We start from the raw sequence: 17,033 nt of genomic DNA, 5'->3' as shown, positions 1-17,033 counted from the left end.
AGTAGAGAGGCATGTTAATAACAGTAGTCTTAAGTGGGCAGCGAAAACAAACAAGGTTTTTTTTTTTGGCATTTACAACAATTCCATTATTAGAGAACCAAAGCATTGCCTTGTACACGTAATTTTGCAACATTTCAGTGGACGTTTTATAAGAAATGTGTTTCGCTAATAATACAGTGTCATCAGCATACTGGAATACTGACCATTCAGAAATTGCCAAAGGGAAGTCGTTAACGAAAATATTAAACAACAATGGCGACAAAATAGACCCCTCAGGAACTCCAGCTTTTACCGACAGCTTAGAACTAAATACGTCCTTATCATCGGTAGAGACCACCTGAAATCTGTTGCTCAAGTAATTTTCGAGAACTTTGTAAAAAGGCCAACGAAATCCCCAAAAATGCAGTTTACTTAACAAGATTTGATGATTCAGGGTGTCAAACGCTTTCGCTACCTCTAAAAATAGCACACATGTGAAAAGATTCTGATCGAATGCCGAGAACAGTTCATCTGAAAATTCCTCAAGTAGTGCCACAGTACCACGCCCTGAAATAAAGCCAAACTGTCCATTGGCCAGGATGGTAAATTTGTTAAGAAAAGAAGACATAGTGTGGAAAAGAAATTTTTCTAAGACCTGAGCAATAATCGGCAATATAGAAATTGGCCGAATAGTTTTCAATACTACCGTATTTACTCGATTCTAAGCACCCCCTTTTTTTCATGATCGCGATGCCCAAAGTTAGGGGGGTGCTTAGATTCGAAAAATCTAGTATGACCTGCCCCCCCCCCCCCCTGTTTCTTTTCGCTGCGACATCAGGACGAGATGGGTGCGAGAAATAACATTTTATTTTGCTAACATATATCCGAAAGAAAAATCGGTGAAGACAGTGAACCCACCGCTTTTGTCGGATGCTCAGTCACTATCACTGCCGCTCACGAGTCCGCGCGGCTCTGCAGTCCGGCAGTGCGGCAAAACTGCGCCGCGGACGCCGTTCCACCTCGGGACTCCGACGGCTCCGGCTCGATGACAGAGCGAGCAAGCGCGCTTGGCGGCCTTGGCTGCGCGCTCTTCCTAACAAATAGGGGGTGCTTAGATTCGCATGCAAAATTTTTTCCCAATTTTTTCGCGAAACTTGAGGGGGGTGCTTAGATTCGGGGGGTGCTTAGAATCACGAAAATACGGTATCTTTCTTCCCTGACTTGTGTAATGGTACAACAGCTGCAGTTTTTAAGCATTCTGGAATTTCGTCGCCTTCCAAAAAACCATTCAGTATATGCAGGATAATATCTGACAGCGCATTGAAATTCCTTCTGATGGTCTGTAAAGAAATTCCATCATATCCAGTGGGCTCGTTAGGACGGAAACAGAAAATAATTTCTTCCAGATCACCCCTCGAAATTCTCGGAAGAAAAGCCGACGCAGATACGGAATGCCCTAACGGCGGAGTGCTTGTATATGGAGAGACGGCCCTTTGGGACGCTTTAACAAAGTGCCTGTTGAAAGCATCAGCCACTTCTGTGGGACGTTGCTGAAAAGCACCGAAAACAGACCGGTTACTGGAAATCACTCCTCTGAGATGATTTACCAAAGACCAAGTTTTGCTTTCATTATTTGAAGAGTGTTGGAATTTACAAAAAAAGTAACGGCGTTTGGCGCCACGCAGAAGAGCGACAACTCTATTTCTTGCCGACTTGTATTCTAATCGCAGTCTTTGGTTTCTGGGATTTTTCTTGCAGCGTTTCCGCAAGCTGTCTCGATACGAAATGGAAGCAAGAATTTCCGTGTTCATCCAGCAGTGACCCTTTCTTGTCGGCTTAGCTATCAGCCGTGTGCAACGCAATTCAAATTTTTTTCAGTTGCGTACAGAACCTTTCATAGACTTTGTCCGACGAATCTTCTTTTGCTAAGGATGCCCAGTCAAACGAGACGTTAAGGATATCAAGCTTGGATTGATTAACAGTAAGGACAAAGCATATACGCATCAGATGCAGTTTCCACCGATGGCGTTCCAGACGCGTCTGGTAAAACTAGACGGCATACTACAAAGTAGTGGTCAGCCAACCTTTGTAGAATAGTACATGACCTAAATGAGCAGCTGGGAGCTCTGACCGCTATGTGATCTAAGCAAGATTGCACTAGGATACTATGAACCAATTCCGCTATAGTAGGAGCTCAAATTGTAGATTCCATCCCAGAAGCGGACACTGTAGATAAATGATCACAAACAATCACTTTTTCAGGGCATAAAATGTTGATATTCAAGTCTCCGATCAAGCAGAATTGGTCCACTGACCACCACAGACGCAGAGTTTCATCAAGCTCTACAAGAAACCGTGAAAGGCTGGATGAGGGTGGTCGATAAATCGATAAGATATGCACTGAAAATGACCTCTTACAAACTTTGACCATCATAGATTCGGCATGAACAAAAGATGCATCAGCCGAAGAAACTTCCCAGTTGTCGTTTACATAGAGAGCAATACCTTCGCCACGACGCCCACTTCGTGTGACAAAATGTGCGGAAAAGCCCTGCAAGGTAAACGTATTGAGGCAAGCCTGGGAAACATTGATTTCTGTTATTACAAAAACGTCAACATAGCTAGCTTTCGATTCAGCCAGAAATTTAATTTCGTCCCAGTATTTACGCAGACTTCGAATATTAACGCTCACAACGGTGAAATCTCTATCGGAGCTGCATCGAAATTCTGTTTTAAATGAAGTCCGGTAGTTCGCTGAAAGAAAAAGGCATGTTGTCTATGCAATGTTTTCCAGGTCTGCATGTTTACCGATTCGAACAAGTGACGCTGTTTCATTCTTTTTCGCGAAGATCTTGCCTCCATTCGCCCAACAAAACTGATAACCTTTCTCCTTTGCCTTCGATCTGGCTTTTCAGAAAAAATCACGGTTGAATTTGGTCAAGTTATCATTGACGTAGATCTTTGGAAATGATACACCTTCACGTAGTTGCTTCAGCTTTCCCCGCGCTTCAAACCACTTTTCCTTCCAAATGACGGATTTAAAGCGCACCAGGACGACAGGTGTACCACCGATTTTGACTTTTAAGCGGTGTACGGCCGCAATATCGTCAGGGGGAAACCCCGACAGTTCCAGATTTTCTGCCATTTGCGTGATCGTTTGTGTTAAGCTTTCATTACTTTTCTCTGGCAAACTGTGAATCTCAAGATTCTTTAGTCTGCCGTACTGTTCACTTTCCTTTTGGTTTTCTTCTAGCTTTTGTATTACTGCTGACTGAGTTAACGCGGTTGTTTTCAGAGCTTCTAGCTGAGCACAGACACTCATTTGACGTTCATGAATATCCTGATGTTGTTTCAGTGCAGAATCGTACTTCTCAGACAAAAACGACACCGATCCTTCGAGTTCCTTAACTGATCTCGATACAGCCGTGAGCTCTCCCTGCATCAATAGGAGAGAATCAACCTTCTTATGCAGAATCGACAAAGATAGCAAACTTTTTCTGATCTCTCTTAGCTCATCCAACAGTGAAGACTCAGAACTACTGTTTTCCCCAGGAGCAGTTTCTGTGCCGCTGTTTAGTTTCTTGTTACTTCGGCACCTTTTACAGACCCACGCATCTCTCTTAGAGTTCCCCATAGTAGTGAAAGTGTTAGCTGCTATTCCAGAGCATGACTGTCCTCGATTATACGAATATTCGTACTGAGCACATCTCATTATTTTTCCATCAGTAGGCAGCGCCTTATGACAGGAAATGCAGCTGTCATCTTTTCCAATTGCACACAGCAAACTAATACGATGATGTGTATATAAACATATATTCAACGGCCGAAAAACTAGCCCACAAATCAGACGTAAGAAGAGGAAAACTGTTCATCGAATGAGCTCTTGTCGAAAGAGACGCAGCTGGTCCCGCTCACCAGACGAAGCGCAGAAATTGCCCCAGGCGCGCCGTAACTGCCACTGAAACTGCCAGCATGTGTTGTCGACTCGCAGAGAGCAGCCACGAGCGACTACTACGACGAGCAGAATGGGGGCGAGGCAGACACTTTTTCGTGGAGCGGCAGCCCACAGCAAGTAGTGTTCCTGTATATGCTCCCGCAGGGAGCCTACGGATGCATATACAGGGACACTAACAGCAAGTGGCAATGCACGCCCACTGGTGGTGACGGGGGGCAGCGGAGCGCTGTGGCAGTCTTGCCGAAGTGTAATGCGGTGCGAGTGCTTGCTCACGGCCGCTCAATGGAACGCACAAGTGCGTTTCCATTGAGAGGCCGTGGCTTGCTGGTCGACAGGCCGCGAACGTCGTCCAAGTCCCGCCGCAACCGCCGCCGCGGCTGCCAGCATGTGTTGTCGCCTCGCAGAGAGCAGCCAGAAGCGACCACTATGGCGAGCATAATAATAATAATAATAATAATAATAATAATAATAATAATAATAATAATAATAATAATAATAATAATAATAATAATAATAATAATAATAATAATAATAATGGTGATGATGATGATGATGATAACTAATAATAATAATAATAATAGTAATTTAATCAGTTAGATGTTTATTATAGTGCCCGGAAACAGCTACGGAGCCTTCATAGTGGTGCACTTAAAAAGGTTACCGACGATTACGTTACTTCCTAATGCGAAATTTGAGCGCAGCAAATAAGCTGTTTCACCTTTTCGATAGATTGAGGCAAAGAAATCGAGCAACACATGTATGCGCTATCACAGAATTTTTTTTTTATTTTTCACACGTATTCCTTTAACAAAGACTCCACTAACAGTTCTTGACAGTCATGAAGGAAGCTTTGTGGTCGGAGAAATAGACTGATATATGTTCGACTTGGTACACCAATGCTTGATTCTCAAAGACGAGATCTATACAAGTGCCTCGCGAGGTTGTCACAGCCGTGGGACGCGTTACGAGCGAGAGGAACGGGATGTTCTCCCGCATAAGTGTTAGGAAATTGCTGTTTGTCTTTATGTCAACATTAAAGTCCCCCACTACTAACATCGGTGTGGATCGATGGACGGTTAATGCGAGTTGCAGGAAGTGCACGACGTCTTTCGTGAGTACTTCTGGATCATCTCGACGGCGGCGACGGTAAGCTTCTGCTTCGGCCGCACGCACCTCTGGATTCTGACGGCGACGGCGCTGGGCCTCTGCTCTGGCAGCTCGTTTAGCAGCAGCAGCAGCAGCAGCAGCAGCAGCAGACGGAGGACTTCCATCGGTCGTCTCGCTCATGGCTCAGAAAGAACTGGCAGATAATTTCGCAGTGGCGAACGGCAGCGGCAATTTCGGCTCGGGCGGTGCACATATACAGATCCGCCGCCACCGATCTGGCTCTCTGATTGCCACCGCACAGGGCGAACGGCAGCGGCAATTTCGGCTCGGGCGGTGCACATATACAGATCCGCCGCCACCGATCTGGCTCTCTGATTGCCACCGCACAGGGCTTGCATTGGAGGAGGAGCGAAGAAAGGAATTAAGTTCGAGCCGGCGCTTTGACAACCGGAGACTCGCAGGAAGAGGGGGGAGGGGGGCGGCGTGTGCACCCAGCGGCAAACGATGGGGGCAGAAGCGCGCGCAGCAAGCGGACAACACGATAAAGGGAGGAGGGAAGAGATAGCAGCGACTGACTGATGCCGCTGACGCCGATAGTGAGTCAACCCCAGCTGCGGAGTTGGTTTCAGGGACAACGCCGCCGATGCCGACACAAACAATATGATACCCTCGCTTCCGCAGCGCTAAGAACCAGGTCTAGCCGTGGGAAGGTGGTCACGTATTCGTCGACGTGCCGGGGCCTACGTGAAATAACCGGCGCGTCGGCAACTGAAGAGCACCCTATCCGCCACACAAGAACAGGGGGGGGGGGGGACCCTTTCCTCCTCTTTCTGCATGGCGGCGACGGTGTTCTATGCAGTCACGTTATCTTGACTCTCTAGCGGCGTCAGCGGCATCCAGCGGTATCAGTCGGTCGCTGCTAGCGCTGGGGGGATGAAAGGGGGGCGGAGCTGGTTACGAGGCCGACGACAACGCCGACGACGACGCGAAACCCAGGAACGGACGCCAAAGAGCTGCGCTCTAAAAAGTAATGCGTGAGACAAAATGTACGAAGACGACAAATGTGGTGGACAAAGCAATGTGAGATAGAGAAACAAGTAGGGGGGCAGAAAATGAGGTATTTAATATGCATCTTTTAAAAAATATACAAAGACAAAAGAAAGAGATCCATGCACAGAAAAGCCATTTGAGCACTATATAAATATTGGCACACAAGGGACATAGAAAGTTGTTGAAACAAGCGCTAATCCATTGACAAATGTGAGGTAAACCAAAAATAAACAGAATATTGACGAGCAAGTTGAATGAAAAAAAGAAACTGTGCAGCTAAAGGTACAAACGTAAGGAAAAGTACATAAAGAAATGGGAAACGATTTATGTAAAATACATGAAAATTCAATGCACCAATAACATTAAATGTACGAGAGAAAAAAAGTTGCTGAGACATTAGACGTATCGCCAGGCAAGCTGAAAATGTATTAAATGAGACGGCGAAATAGAGCACGTACGTATACCGAGAAAAACTAGCACACGACAATAAGAAGCTGTGAACAGAACGATGAAAGTGACTGATGAATATCAAGAAAAGCGAAATAAGTATTATGCAGGTTTTGAAACCTGTACACAGCAAAATGTTTGCTGTGACAAGCAGAAACGAAGAATGGTCGATGCTCCCCTGTTACTTTCTACGGAATTCTAAGCTTGACATAATTATTTAGCTCAACGCAGTTCAAGTTTCCGCGAAGGAGCTGATGCGAAAACAGGTCTGCGCGAATACGTCGGCAGGTAAGGGACGGTAGTGATGGTAAAGTGCAAGCGCTACAAGATTGCGCAATGCCAGCACAAGAACGATGGCGGTAAATTGCCACGAACTGTTTCTTGACTGTTCCTAGTCTATCAATGTGGGATTTGGAAGTTTCGTTTCACACCACCGATACGTATTGGCATTTGGAAAGACATATAGCCTGACACAGCATTAGGAAATAGCGGGAGATTTGAATTCGCGTAAGAGGTGGCAAGCAAAACCTAGAGAGCGCATACCACGCATATGTAGCAATGCGTTCAGTGTCATCGAAGTTGAAAAGCATAACGACGCATTAAAGAGTACACCGAGATCATTGACCTCAGCAAACCTACTCAACGGAAAAGAATGCACATAATAATAACAATAATAATAATAATAATAATAATAATAATAATAATAATAATAATAATAAAAGGGGACAGCTGGGATGCCGTACCCCCCAATTCGAGAGGACGAAATACGTTTTCTGCTGCTGCGACCATCCTTTGAAGTTACAGCACAGAGCTGCAAGCTGCACTCTTCTCTGTGATGATTTACAGTGAACTGTACGCAGTGCCCACTGATATCCAGATTCCCTACCCGACAGCGGAGTCGTTATGCAGTGAAGTTAAGAGGAATCTTTAGCTCGGGGCAAACTCCGATTTTCTTACAAGTTTAAATGCATCTATGTGAAATGCAAGAAACGCTGTCATGTCAAAACTACTGAATCGATTTCAATGAAATTTGTTGCATTTAAGAGAGAAATGTTCTATATATGGCATACTGCATAATATTAACAAAAGGTGGCAGTTTCGCCCGAAAGGCAAAGCATCGGTTGTGACAGGATTGCGATAGAAGAATAGTAACATTATCGGCCGTATAAACTTGTAAACATGCGATCACTAACTAAATTGCCAAGCATGGGGTCATGCGCGCACAAGAACACTTTTGACACATCTCACTTCATGACCGCAGAAGCTCGCAGCCAAGAACGCTGGCGTGAGGAAGCGCGGCAACAGCACGAGTCAATTGGCCTTTGCACTGCCTCTCGCTTCAACGCGAACCAAGGGGGCGAGAACACAGCGCACACGAAGCTATCAGACCCCGTCGCACCTATGCTCTATCCCCATCGCAGATCGCTTTCAAGATAGGCTCCGCGTGGCCACGCTTATGCGCAGCAGCCGCCGGAGTATAACGCCCCTCCCTCTCCTTCCCCCCCGGTGCCTTGCGCGCGACGGAAGGCGGCGCGGCTCCTCCTCACTTTCCTCCCTAGCGCGCGAGAGATTTAGCGTCGTTTAGAAATGCGTCGGCTCACCCTCGGACGCTTTCACTCACACACACAGCACACGGCGCGCGGCGACGATGTTATCGCCCTTGGACTTTATCAGGAACATCATGGTGACGGCGACGGCATAAATGCGCCTGGAGTGTCCATATATTTGCTATCAAAATAAAATTACCAGAAATTGGCAAGTTACATTTAAAACAATGCCTGAAACACAATGTTTGCATCTGAACCTAAACGTGCATCAGAACCTAAACGCGTCAGAACCTAAACGCATTGCATCAAAACCTAAACCTAAATTGCATCAGAACCTAAACAAAATAGTACCAGCATGCAGTATCATTCTCGTTTGACAAACGCCTTGTATTCGATTCTTTCTATCTTGTTTGTGCTAAGTGCGCGCGAACTGGGCTGCGCGGCCTGTCAAGAGGTTCGGTAAACACCCGATATGACTGAGGCCCCAAGAGGGGACGGAACGCAGTCTGTGCGCGAGGTCAGAGAAACGCGTCCATTCCTGTCGCTGCGCCCTGCTACACGCATTGCTCGCAACAACTGGCCCCGCCCAGCGCGGTGTCCCCTTGTCTACGGCGTTATGCTGCTAAGCACGAGGTCGTGGGTTCACTTAAAACCACCTGTTAAGCTCTGGGACGTAAAGCGTCATCAGCCAATAAAATTAACAATATTTACAGGAAGCAAACTTAAGAGGAGTTTTTGCCTCCGGGCCAACTCCTTTTTTTTCTGCTACAGCAAATATATGGACACTCCAGGCGCGTTTCCACTGTAGTCGTCGGTGTCGCCGTGATGTTCCATATAAAGTCCAAGGGAGATGACACCGTGGCCGCACGCCGCACTCTGTATGTGCGAGTAAAAGCGTGCGAGGGTGAGCCGACGATGGTGGCGCGATGCCGCGCGCGCCAGGTAGGAAGGCGGGGAGGAAGCTAGCTGTTTTCCATCGCGCGCATGACACCGGACGGGAGGGGGGGGGGCGTTTTACTTTGGCGGTTCTGCGTATGGCGCGGCCGAGCGGGCCCTACACTTTAAAAAAAGTTTACACCCTTTGGAGTGTATATTTGCCACACAACAATAATCGTCATCTGTCGCCCGCATTTCCTTTCTTGAAAACGCTGCGCTCGTTACTTTCCTGTCGAGAATGCTCTGTCATGCTCATAACGCGCATGCCGTTCGTGACTTGGAAGTACCGGGCTCACAGCGTTAAAGAAAGGAAATGCGGGCAAGACAGATGGAGGTTATTGTGTGGCAAATATACACTCTAAAGGCTGCAACTGTTTTTGAGTGTATCTTGAAAGGCATCTACGACGGGGACAGGGTACTCCGAGTGCTGATAGCTTAGTGTGCGCTATGTTCTCGCTGCTTAGTTCGCGTTAAAGCGAGAGGCAGCGCAAAGGTCAGTTCACTCGTTGCTGTTGCCGCGCTTCCTCACGCCAACATTTTTGACAGCGAGTTTCCGAGATCATCAAGTGAGATGTGTCCATATTTGCCTGTGCGCGCGTGACGCCATGCTTGTTAATTTAGTTAGTAATTGAATGTTTACAGGTGTATACGGCCGATAGAACTACTATCCTTACTTCTTATAGCTGTCTAATAATTTGCTATCACAATCAATGCTTGGCCTTTCGGGCAAAATCTTTTTTTTTTTTTTTACAATTCAATTTTATGTGAAACGCATGAATTCCCCCATTAGCTTACCGCTGAACCAAGTTGAATGAAATTTGTTGCATATTATTGCAAAAACCTGAACATTACGGACAATTAGAAGAGCAGTTAATTCTAGTGTAGCGCCAGAGATATTATGGATAAATTAAACAAGTGGGTCGTTTAAGTATGCAGTTTCTGGGTGCGAATAGATTTTTTTCCCTCTCCCACACATCTCTCATTAATTTCGCCGTAGAGTTTGAGGAAGCATTTCTCAAAAACTGGTGCTGAGCACAGAATTCTTGCTAAATGGGTAGCATTCAGAAAAGCCAAATGTATTTAGCGCTGTATGTCTCACCTTTGTCCTAAATTGCACTTTCAGTGCAAAGAATATGACTTTCATTAGGTATGAACCGACTAGCTAATCGAACAACGTCTGCTACGACCTTCGTTACTGCTATTCATTCCGCAACAGGGACACGCACGCTCTATAGCGAACAAGAAATCAATTAGCGAGAGTCTGTTACTTAGGTCGCACTACACTTTGATTTGCTGTGTAATGCCCACCTTTTCAAGTAATTAAGCTTATGTCACAGAATTACGTAATCTGCCGAAGGTGATTTTTTTTGTCTGTTCCAAAAAAAAAAAGGAAGAATGTCACCCGGTGTACATTCAACAGTGGCTATTACTTCGAACTGTGATGTGTCATTGTTATGGTGAAATTAAGACTGCAAATTGAGCTGGTTTGATTGGATTCATGGTAACCAACAAAAGTCAGCGTTAAGACAAGGAATTAAAAAAAGGAGTTATCTCGTGTCCCGCACTTCTTAAACGCCGAGATTTTCCCGCTGCCCCGAATACCATGTGGTCCATACGCGCGACAACGTTTTAAACGCTCCGCAGAGTGTGAATTTGGGCCCAAGTTGGCAATTCGTAGCAAACTTGGAAAAGCGCATTACGAACGAGGCATTGTTTGTTGTACCCGTTTCTTTTGGCCTGTTCCCCGTTCTTGGCGCGCGGTTGCGAGTTTACTGAAAAGCTCCATTTTTTTTTTTTTCAGCCTCTGTTCGCACTCCCGAAGGTTACAAATCTATTCGCAAGGATGCGCTGTTTATTCCCACCGCGCAGTCGGGTCGTAATGACGTCTCAGCTTTACGTCATCGGTCTACTATAATACAGCGGCAGACACTTCCGCGACGTCGACGTCACGTGAACGTCACGGCGCGTCGCCTAATCCGTAGCCGACGGCGTTTTACGAGGAGCCATGCACCGAAGCGCTCCGAACATTTGCGATGCTCTCCGTTCGAACAATACGGTTTTCGTACTCACGGGACTCTTTCTTATCAGAGGGTGCACCGAGAGTGACGGCCGGGACAACTGGCGTCCCAGCTCATCGGGAGTCGTATCAGCAGCGGCCGAGACAGCGTGTGGGCCCGTGTATTGCGCGGGCTGTGCGTAACAGCCCCTGGAAACTGTCGGTCGAGATAGGCGCGCCGCGAGGCGCTGCAGTTCATTCTCGTCTCGAAGATTACGACATCCCCGGGGTTCTAGCGAATACGTGTGTGTAAGTACGTATAGCGAGCGTACGGAAGTGCGTACACTACAAGCGAAGTGGGGAGGCAGGGGCCAAAAAAAAAAAAATGCACCGAGGAGAAAGCGCATCTGCTGTTTACTCGTGTACACCTGAAAGAGACGTTATCTGTGTATGCAAACATTTGGGTGGTCTACAATATGGAGTACATAGTAGAGACACTACACACAAAATCTGCGTACGCTAACAGCATTACTATATGTGGCTGTGCGAGGCTTTTTCGCCACCCTGCATGAAGCGGTGGCGTCAGAAGCCCTTGCTTTCTCTGTCTTGTTGAGCGACGTTCTCGCACCGACGTCACCCCGGAGAACAGATGACAAATTTGTGTTGTTTGTGAAGACTTACGTTGTCGTCTGGCGCTGGTAATACAGAAGCCCTTGCGGTTGGGATGAATTGCTACAACAACTGCGGCAGAAGCCGCAAAGTTACTCCTAAATAGTTTATCGGTTAATCGTTGCCTGATCGGCTGCAAACTAGGAGGTCCTATGTGCCTCCTGACAGTCCCACAACCATAATATTGTCACACTTTTTTTTGAATTACAACTGCATTGTCTCCAAGGAGATCTATGGCGGCTAATTACCAGAGAGAGAGAGAGGGGGCAGGGTGGTGGTGAAGCACTCAGAGCTGCGGAGCTGACCCGACAACGGCACAGGCGATGACGGCATGATGGTTTTGAAGCCGTGACTACGTGGTCCCGAAACTTTATTTTGTAAAAATTCAGTTTATATTTCATTGTTCTTTTCTTATTCGTCGCGCCAAGTGGCTCATACTGGCGATATCGGCGACACGGCGGCTTCCGAGCCAATGACGAAACAAGAAAGTATTTGAAAATGATATGGATACAAAATAGTCATTCGAGCCCGACCGGTGATTAGAAAAGGATGAAAAACAAAATGGACGGTTAGAAAATAAAGGATGAAACGAACGATAAGAAAACGAGAGCGTATAAAATTAAATAGCCATCTCGATGATTGGCTATCTTGTGACAAGCCATTTCATTTTACTCTATTGTACAGTGAAATTAATCGTTACAAAATAGTCGCTCGGCTTGATAATGATGAAGGAGATGGGTTGGTTCAAAATAGCCAGTCGGTGAGACGGATATCATAATAAAAGAGGTATAGAAAATAAATTTGATAATGACGAAATACGGCTTCAAGGTGGGGATATGTATATGGAATTTCCTTTCATGACTTCTGCCACGCACATAGAAAGTGACGATGGTTTCTTGCCACGTTGTGGACATCATTGAGAGCCGAAGGATATCATGAGTGCTGCAACTGGATGCGCTCTAGTACTTTGATTTAATCAATCAATCAATCAATCAATCAAAGTTTATTTTACCAGAAAATTCTGGATGGTCTTCAGGGCTAAAAGCTGCTCTAGGCAGCTTGACTGAACCAAGTGCACATAACGAACCTTAGGTGGCCAAAATTAATCCAAAGCTTGTCCGCTACAGCGTCTGTCATCTTCTGAACCGTGAGGATATGCCCCTCCTCGTTGTAAGGTAGCAAACTCGACATACATGTTCCGCTGCCCTTCCTGCCTTTCCTTTCCTCTCTCAATTTTTCGAACTCCACAAATCAATCTTCAAGAATATTTGACACCCACCTCTGAAGCAGGACGTGGCAATAAAATATTATTGTCAGCATATTACAAAAGACACCATAAGAAGAAAATTTAAAACATACCCTAGGCTACCGCTATTTCTTAACAGGATTCCACGAAGATAACCCGGTGGTCCACAATCACGAAAAGCAAGGTTCTTAGTTTTTAACAAATTTGTCCTGGTCCAGTGATAAAGCCATGAGCCGCCGCTAGAGAAGAACGGGTCGCATTTTACCATAGCCTCCGACGCAGGAACCGTGACAGGGACCTTTTGTGATCACCTTGACTGCGACGAATGTAACTTGCCTTTCACTGTGTGGATATTCCAGCCATCCTATAGTTAGGACCAGTTGCCTGTTACGCTGCCCAGCGCGAGGACGCGGGTTCGATACCTGCTACGGCGGCCGCATTTCTATGAGAAGTTAAATGCAAAAACGCTTTTTCTTTCTTTCTTTTTTTTTTTTTTGGTACTGCCCGGAGTCCCCCACTACGGCGTGCCTCATTATTAGATCGGGGTTTTGGCACGTAAAATCCCAGAATTTTTGTTTAAGTGTTGCCTGGAGCGCTATCTCGTAACCATGCCGAGCGTGTCCTTCTTCCAAGCCTGAGCCCTTATCAGAAGCTACGGACCTTATCGATGTCATATCCCCGAAAGCTGCGGCAAGTGCCCAAGTGAATCATCACGCCACCGCCGGAAACAAGTTTACTCCTCCAAAACACATCGTAGTAAACAGTATATTGCAACACTGGCTGCCAAGACTCGCAGAGAGGAACCGTAACTGCACTAACCCATCACAACCATGACGGAGCAGATTTTTCTTGGCTCGGGAAGGGACCAACCTGGAAAGCGCCCGTCACGGGATGCGGGAGTGTTATTCCGCGTCCGATAAAAAGGGACTGCCCTTTTTATCGCGGGCGCGCCTGTTGGGTCGCTTCGTGTGGCTGCCCGCTGGCCGTGTTTGAGGCCAGCAGAGTCGTTGGGCGCGGACAGCTGACCCGGTGCATAGGCATACGTTGTGAACGAAGCTTCCGCACGTGTTGCGTGTGTGGTAATGCTTTATATGCTGTATTCTGAAAGGAAAAATTGTCATTGGGTTGTTCCCGGTTGGTTGATCGATCGACCGGCCGGTCGTCGGTTAGTTGCATGGTTGCTGATACAGTATATTAATAAGTAAACGGAAAAAGGCCTGATTGCACACGAGAAAAGTAACATAAGGACATGTTTCATTGTAAAAACTGGCATAAACTATAGCCTATACTCGTTCCAACCAGCTTACTGGTCATTGAGCAAGGATTATTATTATTATTATTATTATTATTATTATTATTATTATTATTATTATTATTATTATTATTATTATGTTGTTGTTGTTGTTGTTGTTGTTTTACGTGCCAAAACCACGATCTGATCATGAGGCACGCCGCAGTGGGGGACTCCGGAAATTTCGACCACCTGGGGTTCTTTAACGTGCACCTTAATCTAAGTACCACGGGTGTTTTCGCATTTCGCCCCCATCGAAATGCTCCGCCGTGGCCGGGATTCGATCCCGCACTCTCGTGCTTAGCAACCTAACACCATAGCCACTAAGCAACCAGGGCGGGTATTAAGCAAGGATTACGTCTTTAAGTTATGCCATAGAGAAGTTTCGTTTAAATAATTATTTCGTTTTTTTTAATAGATTTATAAAATAGTGGAACAGATTGCCTGAGGGAGTTGTACCTATGATGTTCAATGAGTTTCTCGCGTCATCACTGCGAATCCGCAGTGCATGTTGTTCTTGCGTTTCCCCGCTGCTTGCCTTTGGACACAATTGCTTGGATTGCTTTTGTAGTGTTTGTCAATCACTCGTGAAAGGAGCCGTCTATGTGTATATTCTGCGCACTTATCAAGAACGCGAGCCAACGTGGCCAGCACCAGGCCATTTTTATTCCACACACCGAGAGTCGGGTTCGCGGACGTCATGAGTGCATGCGTCTCCAATCGGTTTCCTTTCTCGCGCCTTTTCTACCTTACACGAGACCTCCTCTCATGGCAAGAGCGGTCAGACGTGTATAGCAATACATGTTATGTAATATCGTGGCTTACTGCAAAAAAAGAAATGCGAAATAGTGTTTTGCTCTGGCTAAATTGGCTATAAAGGAGTAGTGCATTGTCGAGTTGTATGGTGGCTGCAAACAACCACAGTGGTACAACGCAAGTCACGAAACTATAGCAGGGAAGAAGTTTGGGCGTGTTGGTAGTTAAATCGTAAACTGGGATATATACATAGCGTAAGAACGACACAAGGGCGAAGCAGGAACACGGTACATGCGCTAACTTTTAACAATTGATTTATTGCAGCTGGTAAGCATATATATACTCACAGGGAAGCCACTGCAACACACTGAAGGGAAAGAAGAAAGGAAAAACAGTCATGTGACTAGTATGCCAAAAATTCAAGCTCTTTCTTAGATAAAAGAATAGACGGCGTGCTAACACAATCGTCACCTGCTCTAGCTATCTCAGCTGCTTCGCCAATTTCCCTCGTTATCTTATTCCTGTGGCAATAGACAACAACAGTTTGTTTTAAGAGAGGGTAGCGTGGTGCTTTCACGTCACATTTTCTACAACGGGCAGCCAGATGCCCATTCATAGCGATGCTCTCTACTTCATTACTGCGTTCCGCCAGACGCACGTTTAAACATCTGCCCGTCTGGCCCACGTACTTCCCACAAGAAAGTGGAATCTTGTACACCACGTTACAAGTGCATGTTACAAAAGGATCCTTGTGCGTGGTAACGCAACCTGGCTTAAGTTTCCTCGTGGGACAGCTCAACCTACTCAACCTCAAAATTTTGTTAGCCGCTCGTCCCGTGTTCCAGCTTCGTCCTCGTGTCGTTCTTGCGCCATGTGTCCCAGTTCACGAAACTAACTGTATCGGGCGAACCGGCGCCCAGCAACGCAAGTATGTCAGCTCAGTATACAGCGACAGCGGCAAGCACAGTCGGCGATCGTCCAAATCTCATCTGCGAATCAGAGGCGTTGGCTCTTCGTACACGTGGCTCAATGAACATTCCAACGTAATCGCTGGTGCTCGCGGAAGTTGTGGAATATAACACCAGTGTTCGCGTCGCGCACAGAATTTGAATACACAAGGCTCGGCGACTACGCAGGCAACAGATAGAACCATCGATAGCATTCGAGAAACTTTCGACACGGAAAGGCGCGTCTTGCGCTAGGCGATAACATTGAGCATTTGTTAGTCGGTGTAATGCGGTAGCCGGATAAAGAAAAACAAGCATTCATGTCAATGTACTGCTGAAGCAACCTTGGGAAAGCTGCAGGGCTGGTAATTGTTTCATTTTATTTTATTACCAGCCTTTAAATAGACGGAGCACACGTGCTCTATCCCCCGTGTGTCCGTTAACATCCTCTTAATCGAACTCGGGTGGAAGAAGTCTCTCTCCGGACACTTCGGGCTGGGGCGGTCCTGGCCCTTACTCTCTTCTCCAACCTGTGGCCCAGCACTTGAAGTCCCTGCGAAGTGCCCAAAGGGATCTGCGCCCGCGTCTCCAGCAGTACGACATCTGGTTGTGGCAAGTGTCGAGGGACAAAGGCCACTAGAGACAACAGAAAGCTTAAGGTTAGGGGACGCAGGCCGCACCCAAGCACTGGGGGACACAAGACGAGCACTGAACTGAACTATGTCAGTATAGAAGAGACTATATAGTGCTTGTAATGCTTGTAATATAGTGCTTGCAATAGATCAGGCGCTGACTCTTCATTACGCATATTGCTCCAAACTCCTGTCTCCATAATGAAGTTTTTATGATGATGATGATGATGATGATATTCATATATTAGCAACATTATGCCAAACTCGTTGTACGAGTTTCTCTCCCCTTGGCCGACAGCGCAAACAGGAAGAACACCTCAAAAATGCTCGGATTGAGGTCAAATTTCTCAGGGAGTTTCCTGCAAACAATGAAAATTGATGGCTCTGAAAAGAAAATTTGGTAATTCTTGGTGTGGGCGGGAATTGAGCCCGGGCATTCGGAGTGCGAGGCTAGCACGCTTCCCTGACGATACAG

The sequence above is a fragment of the Dermacentor andersoni genome, chromosome 8, assembly GCF_023375885.2.
Source record: "Dermacentor andersoni chromosome 8, qqDerAnde1_hic_scaffold, whole genome shotgun sequence".
In the NCBI taxonomy this organism is placed as follows: Eukaryota; Metazoa; Arthropoda; class Arachnida; order Ixodida; family Ixodidae; genus Dermacentor; species Dermacentor andersoni.
The sequence above is the reverse complement of the archived record's forward strand: the minus strand, read 5'-3'. Positions refer to the sequence as shown.